The sequence below is a fragment of the Vulpes lagopus genome, chromosome 6 (genome assembly GCF_018345385.1).
Source record: "Vulpes lagopus strain Blue_001 chromosome 6, ASM1834538v1, whole genome shotgun sequence".
Classification (NCBI taxonomy): Eukaryota; Metazoa; Chordata; class Mammalia; order Carnivora; family Canidae; genus Vulpes; species Vulpes lagopus.
The window spans coordinates 106488606-106503991 of record NC_054829.1 but is presented as its reverse complement, the minus strand read 5'-3'; the positions used below and the strand labels follow the sequence as shown (position 1 = coordinate 106503991).

The following is a 15386-nucleotide window of genomic DNA, read 5'->3' as shown; positions in this document are numbered from 1 at the left end:
AGAACTGCACAATCTTCAAGCTGTAATACGTGTGTATATGAGAAAACCTGGCTTGTCAGTATAATTGTAGCTGGAGCAAATTTCACTGTACTCTGGTTATTTCTCAGGGTTTCAGAATAAGATCTATATAGTTAGAAAAAGGGAGCAGAAAACTAAAGGTCATTTTTTGTTTTGTTTTGTTTTGTTTTGCAGGGTGGTTGGCAGAACCACAGCAGGAGAGGGCGGTACGGCAAGTTACATGGAAATAACTTTAGGTCTGCAATCAAGATCCACAAGCCTTGGGGCACCTGGCTGGCTCAGTCGGTTAAGCAACCAGGTCTTGATTTTAGTTCAGATCATCATCTCGCCATTGTGGGTTCGAGTTCTGCACTTAATGCGGAGTCTGCTCCAGATTCTCATTTTCTTTTCCTCTCCTTTTGGCTCTCCCCCTGCTCACTCTCTTTCTCTAAAATAAATATTTTTTAAAATCCTTAAACCTCAAATTTCATCAATTCTGTGGAGTTAAGCAGTCCTACAACCTTCCTGAATCCCAATTTCTTCTATTGACCTATGAAATGGGGGATCTCCAGGGTGTCTACTAATGGTAGGTCCTGCCTGTAGAGCAGAGAGGAAGTAAGGATGCATCCTCATCCTCCCAGAGCAATCTAATCATGGTTTTCTCAAAATCTTCAATTTCTCCCTTTTTCCTATTAATGATATTTCAAATTCTATTTGACAATGGTATCTGAAGATAAAAATTACTTTCTGGGATTTCCCCTCCATTTTGCTCCTTTTCTTTTCTTTTCTTTTTTTAAGATTTTATTTATTTATTTGAGAGAGAGAGAGAGAGACAGAGATAGCAAAGGAGATCGCGAGAGAGCACAAGCGGGAGGAGAGGGAACAGGCTTCCTGCTGAGCAGGGAGCCCAATATGGGGCTCAATCCCAGGACCCTGGGATCATGACCTGAGCCGAAGGCAGATGCTTAACCAACTGAGCCATGTAGGCTCCCCCATTTTGCTCCTTTTCAGCAACACCTTTCTTTCACTTAATAAAATCACTCAATGTTCCTGAAGCTCACTGCATTCTTTCTTTTTTATTTTTTAAAGTTTATTTATTTATATGAGAGAGGGAAAGGGGAGGATGAGAGAGGAGCAGAGGGAGAGAATCTTCAAACAGACTCCCTGCTAAGCACAGAGCCCAGTGAGGGCTCTATCCCACGACCCATGAGGTCATGACCAGAGCCAAAACAAAGAGCTGGGTGTTCAACTGACTAAGCCACCCACATGCCCCACAGGTATGAATATTTTTAATGCAAGGAATTAAAGGCTTACACAGTGGTTGGAAAGGTGGAAAAATTAAGGTCAAGGAGGCTATCAGTGATAATCTCATCGTTATAGCACCACAGGGTTCTCAAGTGCTGACACACAAGATTCCTAGAATATCCAGAACCTCTGGAAGGTTCCCACTGACCTCTCAGTCTGCAGAACTGATGCAGGTAATTCTCAGGAACCCCTCCTGGAAACTGCTTAGAGTCTCACATCTGCTAGGTCATCTGCCTTCAGATGCCTCCAGAAAATGGCCCCTTTCTCTTCCAAACATTGTGCTAGTGTCTTCTACTCCAATAGGAGGATTCTGGGAAATATAATTCTCAGTTTCTTCTGCAATGGAGACTGTAGGAGGTGGCAGTGATTCCAAGTTGACTCCAGATTAACCAGCACACCTACTAAGTGCAAGGTTCAGTGTTCAATGCTGTGGGGAACAGTGTAGATTCATGTGTGGATCTTCTCATCCTGCTTCCAATCTGGTAGAAGTGACAAGACATGTGAATAAAAACAGTGGTTCAATGAAGAAGACTGGGCCAGAGGCAGATACAGGGACAATGCCAGGCAATTTATTTTATTTTATGTTTTTAAAGATTTTTATTTTATTTATTCATGAGAGACAGAGAGATAGAGGCAGAGCCGTAGGCAGAGGGCAAAGCAGACTCCCTGCAGGGAGCCCAATGTGGGACTCAATCCCTGGACCCAGATCATGCCCTGAGCCAAAGGCAAATGTTCCACCGCTGAGTCACCCAGGCATCCCAATACCAGGCAGTTTAGAGAAAGAGATGGTTTCCAGCTGCCAAGGAGATATCAGGGAAGACTTCAAGGACTTCAGATGGAGCTTTGAAGAACCAGAAAGTTTGGGGTATAAATAAGCATGGGAAAACAGGGAATTCAGGGGCATGAAAATGGGATGAAAAGAGTCACAGAAATAGAAAACAGTGTCTCTTGATCTCAGCTCAGGTCTTGATTGCAGGGTGGTGAGTTCAAACCCTGTGTTGGGTTCCATACTAAGCATGGAGCCTACTAAAACACACACACACACACACACACACACACACACACAAAATCTCATACTTGGAATTCTAAGCCGTGTCTGTTTTCATGATCAAACCCTGACTAACTTGTTTAATAAATATTTGCAGAATGAATGGAAAATAATTCTATTGTGTGGAAAATCAGTGGATATCCCATTTATGTTTATTGTTCAAAGGGAAAGAAAGTAACATGTATTGTGAGTTGATTATGTGACAGGCAATTTTCCATGCATTATTTACTACCTCCCAATAGTCCTAAGAAATCAGTGTCATTGTCCCCATTTTATACATAAGGATGTGGAATGAAGACAGTCAAACAGATATCCTGCCTCACAAAGCAGTACATTCTCCACTTTATGATGGTGTTTTAGTGTATGTCAAATTAGTGTTTGCCTTTGTGGTGATAACAAATAATTTCAAGACCCATTTGAACACTAATATCAGCCAAATTTTTCAGAGCAGCTTTTTCTGCCCAGAGTAAAGGCCTGTGTTTTCCTTCAGTTATCCCACTAAATACAGACTATCTGTAACTACTGGATTTGATTAAACTATTTGAGTCAAATTTTCTTCAATCATTGAGATGCCACATATTTACCGGCAGCTAAGAATCAGTACTTTTCTATGGTGGATGAAATGGCAAAGTTAGAAGTTTTTTAAATATCTGAAATTTGAGGTAAAGTGGCCTTATATATTCAACATAAGAAAGACATTGTACAATAAATGACTAAACAATATACTTTTTCAGTTACAGTTTAATTACCCACCAATATCTGTTGAGAGTCATTGGAGATTATCCAATAACTACTTCTTCTTGACCTTATGAAAATGCTGAAGACTTTGATCCTAAATACAATGACCTGAAATGCATGTCAAAGATTTATTGTTCATTGCAAATTATGTAGAATATTTTAGAGAGTGCAATTACATGTGCACTTATAAACATTATAGTCATACCATAAATAGTTTTCTATGTTGAGCAATGATGTTGATTTATGTGTTTGACTTAAAACATGAACAGATAAAATTATAGTGGTAGAAAAATACAATGAATTTCAGAAAAATTTTATCCAAAAGGAGAATTAATGTTTATGATTTAACACTTAACATTTTTGTAGAAAATTGGCAATTCCACAACGATTTTATTGTTATTGTTTGGCTTTGGTTATTTATTCTTTTTGTACTAGCTTTGAAAAAGTGAAGGGCACTCCTTGATATAAGAAAAAGAAGCTGGTTTTACTTCAAATGGCAGAGCTCTTACATTTGCAGATAAGCAATTGTGGCTCAGATTGGATAGGCGATTTTTAAATTTCTAATTCTGTCAAAATTAGGTGTTTGCTGAGACAGAAAAGTCAGTTTAAATTTCCAGAGAAATGACAGATTGTTGTTCAAAAGTGTGTCTTATTTTGTTATGATGACTCTAAATTTATTTTGAATGTTCATTTTTTTAAAATGATGATATGGCTTGACAGTAAATTTTGATTAGATAAAACAGTCTCACATTAAAAAACAATATGGTTGGGATGCCTGGGTGGCTCAGCAGTTGAACATCTCCCATTGGCCCAGGGGATGATCCCGGAGTCCCAGTATCCAGCCCCATATCGAGCTCCCTGCATGGAGCCTGCTTCTCCCTCTGCCTCTGTCTCTGCCTCTCTCTTCCTCTGTGTCTTTCATTAATAAATAAACAAAATATTTTTTAAATAAAAAATAAAAACAATATGGTCAATTAAAATAACTTACCAGCAAAACATATTATGAATCAAAATTAACATCTTCAGAGAGTAAGCAAATGACTTTGCTTCATCAGATTCTTTTTGGACAACAGTGACATTTATAAAATGAATACCAATTTTACCTGTCTGTACTAAGGTATAATAAGTTCAAAAGGACTACAATTATTATGTTTAGTTAACTAAACATTGAGTTGGCCTGGAGTTTGGTGTGACATGTGTCTTGAGGCCCTTTTAAATTTTGTCACTTTGGATGGAATCACAGCCAATTGGTTTATCAACATAAATATTTCAGAGAGCAGAATAAAGCTTCCTTCCTTAGACAACCCATTACAACTTAATTAAATAATCACATTCATGCCTACAGGTGAGGCAAAGAGTATTATCTATTCAGAAAGAGAAATCTTATTCCTTTCTGTTGGAGGAAAGAAAACATCAAATAGAAAATAAAATTACTAATAAAGAAAAAAAGGCACTTATACTGTGTGTTCATAGAAAAGAAGCCTGACTGAGAAGACGAACATGCTGGAAACACAGTTGACTAGTATGGAGAAAGGAGAATGTTGGAGCAGATAGGTTGATTGTCCCTTCCCTCTCTTTATACTCTAGTCTATTTATCCTTTAAGGCCTCTCTCACAAAAGCACAAACTTTACAATACATTTGTGTACCAAGCACAATCACCTATTGCTCTTGTCTTTTTTTTTTTTTTAAAGATCTTATTTATTCATTCATGAGAGACAGAGAGAGAGAGGCAGAAACAAAAGCAGAGGGAGAAGCAGGCTCCACTCAAGGAGCCCGATGCAGGATCTGATTCTGGGACCATAGGATCACACCCTGGGGCCAAAGGTAGGCACTAAACCGCTGAGCCACCCAGGCTGCCCTGCTCTTGTCTTCTTACGAGAACATTATATGTTCGTTGCCAGAAAGAGGAAAAATAGAAAAAGTAATCATAGATAAGGAACAAGAGAAACATAGAAAACATTCATCATTATCTTTAATTCAGTGCCCCCACTTCTCATGCCTATTCTTTTCTTTACTGTTTCTTAAAAAAACTTTAATTTCAAAATACCATTATATTCATTTTCACAAAAATATGATCATGTTAAACATAATTTTTTTGTAAAATATTTTCTTTCATACAACGATTATGTGAAGGCAGCAGAGTGTCAAGAGAGGCAGATACTGGAAGGTGAAGCCCACAGACTCTACAGACACACTACCTGGTGTTGCATCCTGGCTCTGATGGGGACTAGCTGTGTGATCCTGCACAAGGACATCACTGCTCTGGGCTTCAGCTTCGTCTTCTGTAAAATGGACATAATAACATCGTTATACTAACATTTTATACTGTATTATATTATATTACATAATGTTATGAGGATTAAATGACATTTCTTTTGAAGTGCTTAGAACAGTGTACATAATAATCATATATAAGTATATACAATTTATTTAATCAAAATATCTTGGTAGGTATTTAAATTATTACCACTTTTCTATTAAATTGCCAATTTCATAATGGAGATAGATTTTTGCATGTGTCTTTACACAGTTGTCCAATTTTCTTGAGATAAATTCCTAGAAATAAAATTATTGTGTCCAAGGATATGCACACTTTAAATTCGAGTAAAAAAAATTGCAAGAAAAAATTGGCACATCATAGATGCTCTGCCTATTTTCACTCCCTCTGAGCAGTGCTGAATCTAAATGTGGTTGTAGGTTTTGAAATGTAGTTCTCAGATTTTAGTTTTTGTGGGAATCACCCAGGAGCTCAAAACTTGCCCATAGAGATTTAGTAGATGGAGGGTGAATTCTTGGAATCTGCATTTTTTTAAAACAAGCTTAGTTAATTCTGATGTGGGTGGCCAATGGATTAGAAAAATTGCATCTTTTCTGACCTCTCCTCTGACACTGACAGCTAGCTACAACTTCACTGACATTACAGTTGGGTTCAGCAAAGACAATTCTACCAGAAGCTGGGCAGAAAATACCATATTTCACAAGCCAACTATTGATATATGTGGGAGTTTTTTTTCATTATAAGGCACAATAAAAGTGAATCCTCTTTAAAGTTGTCCTCAAGGGATCCCTGGGTGGCGCAGCGGTTTAGCGCCTGCCTTTGGCCCAGGGCGCGATCCTGGAGACCCAGAATCGAATCCCACGTCAGGCTCCCGGTGCATGGAGCCTGCTTCTCCCTCTGCCTATCTCTCTCTCTCTCTCTCTCTCTCTCTCTCTCTCTCTGTGACTATCATAAATAAATAAAAATTAAAAAAAATATTGAAATATCTTTAAAAAAAATAAAGTTGTCCTCAAAATTTCAACAGCTAAAATAGATTTTGCCATTTTGCCAATCTGTATGTTATCATTAGTGACAAATGGTTGGGTCGTTATCTCCAAATCCTCTCATAAAGAATCTTCCCAAAGTAGATCTCATCGTTTCAAATGTAGTTTTTATTCCAGGAGTAAAACTTCTATATAGTATGCCAAAGTGTAAAACAAAGTAGAACAAAACCCATTTTCCAAGTGTGAGAGAAAGTCTGAGGTTAGCAGTTTTGGACAGCTCAGGCAGGCCCAAACACTCAACTTTTGTGCTTATAATTATAAGCCTTTCTGGCGTGGGTGTGTACCACAATCTATATTTTTGTAAGCTACCAGTCTAATTAGTTAGCTCCCTTCTGCTCATAAAGGTTGGTTGCAGAGAGTTGGGAAGGGGTCACTGAGTGCCAAAATCAGAGACAGCTGTTGAGAAAAACAAGTCTCCCTGGGGATTGTTAGAACTAACTAAAGAGAAAGAAAAATGGTGGGATTGGGGGGAGGCCATTCATTCAAATTAATAAAATAATCTCACATCCTTAGCATCAACAGACTAGTAAATTAGTTTAGGTAGAATCTGCCTTTACTTAAAATAATAAAAACATATTCTTGAAACAGAGAAGTTGCTTTTAACAGAATTTTTCTTCTACATTAATCATTCTGCCCAATGAGTAAATATTTAAAGAATAATCACTACCTTAGATTGACATTTCAAAACTTTGTTCCACTTGATTATATGGATCTCATCTCAATCGTTTTCTCCAAATGGGCTCCCTTCCCTCTACCTCCATACATGGCCTGCTTCTCTATCTTACCCTTCTTATTTCCTTTCACTGTCAGACAAAATCTTGCCTTCTTTTCACTCCCAAATTTCTGGAGTTTCTATTTCCTCAGCAGACAATTTCCAGTTGATTCCCAACAAGATGGCTTCTGATAAATCTGATCCAGGGACGAATCAGCACTGTTGAAGGCCACCAAAAATTTCTCGAGGGTGAAATTCAGTGGACTTTTACTCTCAAGCCTCATGCTTTGGATTATCTGCCATAACTGACATTCCGTTTCCAGATTTTTCTTGATGTTCTCCTCCCTTGATGCCAAGAGTTAGAAGCCAGTGGCTTTTACTCAGTGCCTAATTAGACCCAAAGTTTTTTGGTTTGGGGTTTTTGGGGTTTGGAGTTTGATTTTGTTTTGTTTTGGTTTGGTTTGGTTTGGTTTGGTTTGGGGGAGGAGAAAGGACCAGCATACAACTTTTTAACAAAAGTTGTGCTCATTTCAGGCACTCAAAATTCACACCATCCTCACCTGCACCTTCACACATCACTGCCTGACCAGAAAGACATGCACATCTACAGCATGGCACTACATTGTCATGATTCCTCTCTGGCCTGTCTCTAATTCCACTCTCCTTCCTCAACATAATTTGTTAGCCATGTAGTTCTTTTGGTATCGACATATTCATCATCGAAATTATTATCCATTCTAATAATGTCAAGTGTTCGAAGTAATGATCCTAACATTGACATTTTCTGCCTTAACTTTGCTGCTAAAATCTGGCAATTGTAGATTGCCAATTGATTTCTAGGTATTTCCTACAGGATTTTCTGCCATCAGCCTCGAGCTCAACATGTTTAAAAGAAAACTTATGTTCTTTTATGACAGACTGTTTTTTATCTTCTCACTTTCATATTTTGATGAGAAGTATTATTATTCTTGCAATTGTTCAAATTGAGACTTTTTTTTGAATCTTCATTGAATACCCAGTGATGCCTCATTAATTTGATTCAAAATTGATGCATAAGAAAACCAAGGATTCAGAGACTAGTGTAAAGCCATTCATCAGCTGGTCAGTGATAATGTTCTTGGACAAAATCTAGGTTTCTTGATGGTCAGATTTAGTATTCTCTTCCCTGAGTCATACTAAGAAATTTCACTACATTCTTACAAAGATTTCTAACCAAAGAAAATTCAGTAAGCAATTTTTTTCTGAATATCAGTGTCATTTTGAAATGCTAAGAGAGTTAATTTAACTGACAAAAAAGTAAACATTGAACTAAAAAGCTTTATATTCACTACCTGATTTACAGAGAAAAGATAGATTTTGTCTTAAAAATTTAGTTCTGAGGGCAGCCCAGGGTGGCTCAGCGGTTTAGTGCTGCCATCAGCCCAGGGCCTGATCCTGGGGACCCAGGATTGAGTCCCACGTCGGGGTCCCTACCTGGGGCTGGTTCTCCCTCTGCCTGTGTCTCTGCCTCTCTCTCTGTGTCTCATCAATAAGTAAATAAAATCTTTAAAAAAAGAAATTTAGTTCTGAAAATGTTCAATTTGGGTCTGAAGAGACTCTGAGAGTATAATGATGAGGAGGATAGTGATTCTGGATAACATTTCTTTTTTTAAAAGATTCTATTTATGTATTAGAGAGAGAGAGCAAGAGACAGAGTATGAGCTGGGGGGAGGGGCAGTGAAAGTGGAAGAGGCTGAGGGACAAGAGGACTCCCTGCTGCAGGGAGCCCAATGCAAGGCTCCATCTCAGGACCCCAGGATCAGGATCTGAAGGTAGATGCTTAACTGACTGAGCCACCCAGGTGCTCCTCTAGATAGTATTTCTTGATGATAGATTTCACTTAAGCTTTATAGCAAGCCTATGAGTTACAGATTATTATTATCTCCTTTTTTATTGCTAGGGAAATGAAGACTTACGGATATTAAGCACCTTGTTCAAGGTCACATAGTTAAAGGGGTGGGAGCCAGAGTTACAACCCAGGTCACTTGGCCCAATTCCAAACTGTTGTCAAGCGAGGAAGTATGCCTCTGCCAAAGCTATCCTAGTTAATTCTGGCACTCTCACAATTTCTGTAGCATTGTTCCTTAAATTTTTAAAATTTTCAATTTCATAAACATTTTACCTCCTTTACATTTTTTTAATGACAGCACATCTTTTCAATAGACTCTACTCTTAAATTACAATGCTAATGTTACCTGGTAGTTGAAAGAAACATAAACGAATGAGGAGCTCCTTCCCAGGTATTCTGCAAGATACAGGAAAGAACAAACCCTCCAAGGCCAACCATACTGAGCCCAAGGGGCAATTGAGAATGTCTTGTTATCCCTGGTAGAGAGACTACTTCCCTGCAAAGAGTATTAGTTCAGAAAATAAATTGTGAAAGGATTGTGCATGTCAGGAATTCAGCAGTAGGGACACCCGGGTGTCTCAGCGACTGAACACCTGCCTTTGGCTCAGGGCGCTCAGGGTGTGAGCCCGTCGTCTGGGATCGAGCTCCACATTGGGCTCCTTATGGGGAGCCTGCTTCTCCCTCTGCCTATGTCTCTGCTTCTCTCTGTGTCTCTCGTGAATAAATAAATAAAATCTTAAAAAAAAAAAAAAGAGGGCAGCAGTGGACACTCAGCTCTTTGTCCCTCAAATTTTCTATATGCATTTTGTATCTACCTGTAAACTCAGATGACTCCTTGTTCTTGAGCAGTGGTGCCAGCTGGCACTTCAGCAGCTCGTTTTCTTCTCATTTCTTTCTCATTTTCAGCAGCTCATTTGGTTTCTTCCCTATGGGCTCCTGTTCCCAACTCACAATCACTAACATATTTGATAAAGAGGATTTGCCTAAAACATTTCTTGTCTTTAGTCCATTTAAGTATTACAGGATCTGGATTTTCTCAAACTCTATAAACTATCATATTTGTCCTTTATTATAGTCCATTTATATGTATTTTATATATATTATTAAATTGTATGTCTATTTTAAAGATTTTATTTATTTTAGAGAGAGAGAGAGAGCATGAGCAGTGGGAGAGGTAGAGGGAGAGAGAGAGAAAAAAAAATCTCAAGCAGACTCCCCACTGATTGTGGAACCCAATTCAGGACTGGATCTCATGACCCTGAGATCACGACCTGAGCTGAAATCGAGTTGGATTCTTAACTGACTGAGTCGCCCATGTGCTTAAAAATATATTTTTAATATATATATTTAACATATATTTAAAGAATAATAAATATGTATTATTTTTATATCTATTATATATAATATATAATTTATAGTATATATAAATATAAACATATTTATATATAAATATATAATATTACATATTTATTCTTTAATATAGTTATTAAATGTAAAATATATTATTTATGTTTATTATTATATATTATAAATAAATAATACATAATATATATTTTTAAAAGGTTATGAAATTCAACAAAGTATAGAGGACAATGGACTGAAGTAATAAATTCTGTCTTGAGTTCTATTCCAGGTAGTGATTGTCACTTATCCACTGTAGACCTCTGTTCCCTTATTTATTGAAAAAGAAGGGGGTGTCTGGGTAGCTCATTTGGTTAAGTCTGCCTTCCACTCAGGTCATGATCTCAGAGTCCTGGGATCGGTCCTGTGTTAAGCTCTGTGACAGCTTACAGTCTGCTTCTCCTTCTCCCTCTACTTCTGCTCCTGCCCGCCCCTGCTCCCACTCATACTCTTTCTGTTTCTCTCTCTCTCTCTCAAATAAATAAATAAAACCTCAAAATAAAAAAAAAAGAAAGAAAAAGAAGAGTTGACTAGTTCTCTATTGTCTAGTTCAAATGTTATTTATAGTAATAGTAGTAATACCTAACATTTATGGAGAGCATTGAATGCTTTGAGCATTTTACCCTTTCTAAACACTGTGCTAAGTGCATTCTTTTCATTATCACACCTAATCTTCACAAGAGCTGCACATGATAGGTAGTAATGGTAATATTATTCCACTTTTCAGTTAAGGGAAATGAGGCCTAGAGGGATTAAATAACTTGCTTATGGCACTCATTACTAAGTGGTTTCCATTGATGTTGAGGCTATTCACAAATATTCCAGGTTATGTCTCCTTCTAAGCACCCATTGGATTTTATTTCCCCAATGCCCCCACCACTCCTAACGTAGGGCAATAACCATATAAGTTGCCTTGGTCTTAGAAATGTGGACTTATGTTCTGAGCAGAAGTTCAAGGAGTCAGTATAAAATTCACCAGAGTTCTTTTTCTACTTGCCATCAATGTTTCAGATATTGATGTCAGCTCTGTCAACCAGGATTCTAGAGTGGGAACAACATAGACTAGGGACCCCCAGCCTCTGTGGCATGTAGCATGTGTGAAAAATAAATCTTTGTGTGTCTTGGGGTTAGTTATCACTACAGCCCAACCTGGCCCATCCTGATAGATATAGAATGCTGAAGGCATGACTTTCAATATTAGGTCTCACTGATTCCAAAATGCGCAAGCTTGACCACTATTATGGACTGCATTGTGACTCCTCCCCCCCTGCAAAATTCATACCTTGAAGCTCTAACTCCTAGAGCCTCAGCATATGACTGTATTTAAAACATAGGGCCTTTAAAGGAGTTAAAATGAGGTCATTAGGATGTGCCCTAATCCAAACTGACTAGTATCCTTACAAGAAGAAATTCAAATACACAAAGACATACCAGGGATGTTGGCATAAAGAGGAAAGACCATCTGCAAGAAGGCAGCTCCCTGCAAACCAAGGAGAGAGGCCTCAGGAGAAACTCATCCTGCCAACACCTTGATCTTGGACTGTAGCCTCCAGAACTGTGAGAAAACTAATTTCCGTTGTTTAAGCCACCCAGTCTGTAGCATTTGTTACAGCAGCCTTACAAAATATTGCAACTACATACTCCATTCCCTCATAGATAGATATACCAAATACTGAGTCATCAAGACCCTAAAAACTAAAATATCATAACTACACATTTCAAATTTAACTAACACTACAATCTATAGATTTTTCCATATAGTTTTCTTTAAAATAAAAAGTGATTCACCTAGTTGCTCTACAAAGCAGTATTAAGTTCATCTGGCAGGAGATATTGTTACCAGGTCTGCATATAAGTCATGAAATCTAAAAATGTGTTTTTACTAATGTCAAAGGGACTGCTTGGGCATCACCCATTGCTGAATTTCTAGCAAATGCAAATGGCATCCATGTAAAAAAATTTAGTAATAAAAGACAGAATTAGTGAGAATTATCATAGCTCTGAAAATCTTAATTCTCTGCTACTCTGTATTTGGAATACATATTTCTTTAGATAAAACAACATTTTTTTAAATTTTTTTTTTTTATTTATGATAGTCACACACACACAGAGATAGAGAGAGAGAGAGAAAGAGGCAGAGACACAGGCAGAGGGAGAAGCAGGCTCCATGCACCGGGAGCCCGACGTGGGATTCAATCCCGGGTCTTCAGGATCGCGCCCTGGGCCAAAGGCAGGCGCCAAACCGCTGCGCCACCCAGGGTTCCCTAAAACAACATTTTTAAGGCAATCTATAATATTTTTAGGTAGGCAATAACTGAAGAAAATTGAAAGTGACTCAGCAGATTCAACATTTTGTGCTGTTTCTTTAAATATATGATAATTCCCCAGATCTTTTAGACCCTTACACGATTGGAACTAGACATTCTTTAGATTCTACTCTCTAGAAGGCATTGCTTTGAGCATAGTCTGAAGCCTTTAATTGTTAGGCACTAAAAGAAATGAAAATGATGATAAGCATTTTAAGATGGCCCCAAGAGCTTTGCCTCTAGTGTTACTCTCATGATTACATCATGCTATATGGCAAAATGGATTTTATAGATATAATTAAGGGTCCTCATTGTTGTGGGTTGAATTTTATCACCTAAAAAGGTGTTGAAATCCTCACAGTACCTGTGAATGTGACCTCATTTGGAAATAGAGTCTTTGAAGATGACCAAGTTAAGATGAGGTCAATAATAAGACTTATTTTCTTATAAAAAGGGGGAAATCTGGACAGAGGAAGATACACAGGGAGGGAAGATGATGTGAAGATACAGAGAGAAAGCCATTCACAAGGCAAGGAATCCGAGTCTACCACCAGTAGACTCAGTAGACTCAGTAGTACCACCAATGCAGGGGGGAGAGGCAGGCAACAGATCCTCCCTCCCAGCTTTCAGAAGGATCCAAAGCTACCTGCCCACACCTTGATTTTGCCTTTCTAGCCTTCTGAACTGTGAGTTGGTATGTGTCTGTTGTGCAAACCACCCAGTTTCTAGTATTTTGCTGTGTTAGCCTTAGCAAAATAATGCACTAATTGGTTAACTTTGCATTTTAAAAAAGATTGTCAGGGTGAACATAATCTAATCACATGAGCTCTTTAAAAGCAGAGTTTTCTTCAGCAAAAGAGGAAATCAGAGAGATCCCAAGCATGAGGAGGATTGCACCTGGCAGTCTCAGAGAAGGAGGGGTCATGTGCCATTTCTCTCTAAAATACTACTGAGGGGACTCTCTAGTTGCTGAAAGTGGTCAAGCTGACAACAGGCTTTAAAAGGGGGGAATTCAAGACACCTGGGTGGCTCAGTGGTTGAGCATCTGCCTCTGGTTCAGGTCGTGATCCTGGGATCCTGGGGTCGACCCTGGGATCCTGGGATCGAGTCCTGCATCAGACTCCCTGAGGCGAGCCTGTGCTTCCCCCTCTGCATATTTCTCTGCCTCTTTCTGTGTCTCTTATGAATAAATAAATAAATTCTTTTAAAAGGGGGGGGGATTCAGATTAGCACCTACAAGAAATCAAATTCTGTCAACAACCTGAAAGAAGCTGGAAGTGGACTATTTCTCGGAGCCTCCAGATTTAAGAGCCAAGTCCAGACAACACTTTGAATTTGGCCTTCGAATCTCTTATCAAGATACATCAGTTGAGGGCAGCCCGGGTGGCTCAGCAGTTTGGTGCCGCCTTCAGCCCAGGGTGCAATCCTGGAGATCTGGGATCGGGTCCCACGTCGGGCTCCCTGCATGGAGCCTGCTTCTCCCTCTGCCTGTGTCTCTGCCTCTCTCTGTGTGTGTCTCTCATGAATAAATAAGTCAAATCTTAAAAAAAAAAAAGACACATCAGTTGAGCCCACCCAGACTTCTAACATATAGACTATGAGATAATAAATAGATATTGTCTGAAGCAGCTGTTGGGGGTAATTCGGTACTTACCCAGAGAAAGTAAACACGCCATAGCTAGCAAGTATTTGGTGCTTTCTTTCCAGCACTGTTCTAAGTCTTTCATTTTTTTTTTTAATTAACAATATTGCAATGTGATTGAGGCTGTTGTCCCGAGGCAATAAAGATAAATTCGGAATGGAAATTATGTGACATCTGAAAACAAGAGCCAAGAAGCAGACACAATAAATAAAATGCCTTATTCAAGAGAAGCAGAGCCAGTTGAACAGAGTGGGAATTTAAATAAGTATAATAAATACCTTCATAAAGATAAGTGAGGATACTGGGAACACAGAGCAGGAACAATTATGAGGAAGAACCATTTAGCAATTTTGAATATAGAAAAATACATCATTGTCAAAAACATAGTAATGGTATAACAGACCATGCCAGTGGTCCAAGAGAGGTCTTGGTACCACTTGGCAGCCCCCTGTAGGAGTGAGTGAATTGTTAGATGTCTGGAAATAACTTGTCAGAAGCTTTGGAAAGGCTTTTATTTTTTAAAAAGCCAGAAAGAAATACCTTTAGAGACATATAATCCAAATTTTCTTATAAGATAATCTCTTAAGAATAGAAATTCTTAAAATAAGAATTAAGAAGTATTATATCTATTTTATTCTCCCTCCCCTGAAATATTCCACTGCATTATTGAGGCTAGGAGGCATGTGGGAAAAACTTCCAGTGAAACGTTTATTACAGCCATGTTCACACACATGGCTGATTTGTACCTTGATTACTATGTGAATTGGAGATTGCCACACCTCAGGAAAGACATCATGGAGTCAGTAAAGTCAGAGAGGCAAATAAAGTAATCAGTTGGGTTGAAGTCCTGACCCAAGAGCATGACCTTGCGGTTTTAGGCCATTCATTTTCTGGTGTCAGGCCCGAGGCCAATTTCAGGCCCCTGGGTCTTTCTCTTCTCCACACATTTCCTGCCCTAGGATGAATCCTGGAGACCAGTGGGCAAGAATCCCATCTCCCTCCAGCTGTCCTAACTCCCCCTTGTCTG

General features: G+C 38.6%; 1 long non-coding RNA gene across 1 annotated transcript; it reads right to left on the bottom strand.

Annotated features, from left to right (window-relative positions):
* Positions 1–1256: 1256 nt before the first annotated feature.
* LOC121493318 lies at positions 1257–14210 on the bottom strand. The gene is made up of 3 exons (XR_005988448.1): positions 13979–14210; positions 5288–5371; positions 1257–1781 (listed from the first exon to the last, which is right to left on the bottom strand). It is a non-coding gene; the product is annotated as an uncharacterized LOC121493318 (long non-coding RNA).
* Between the last annotated feature and the right edge of the window lie 1176 nt (positions 14211–15386).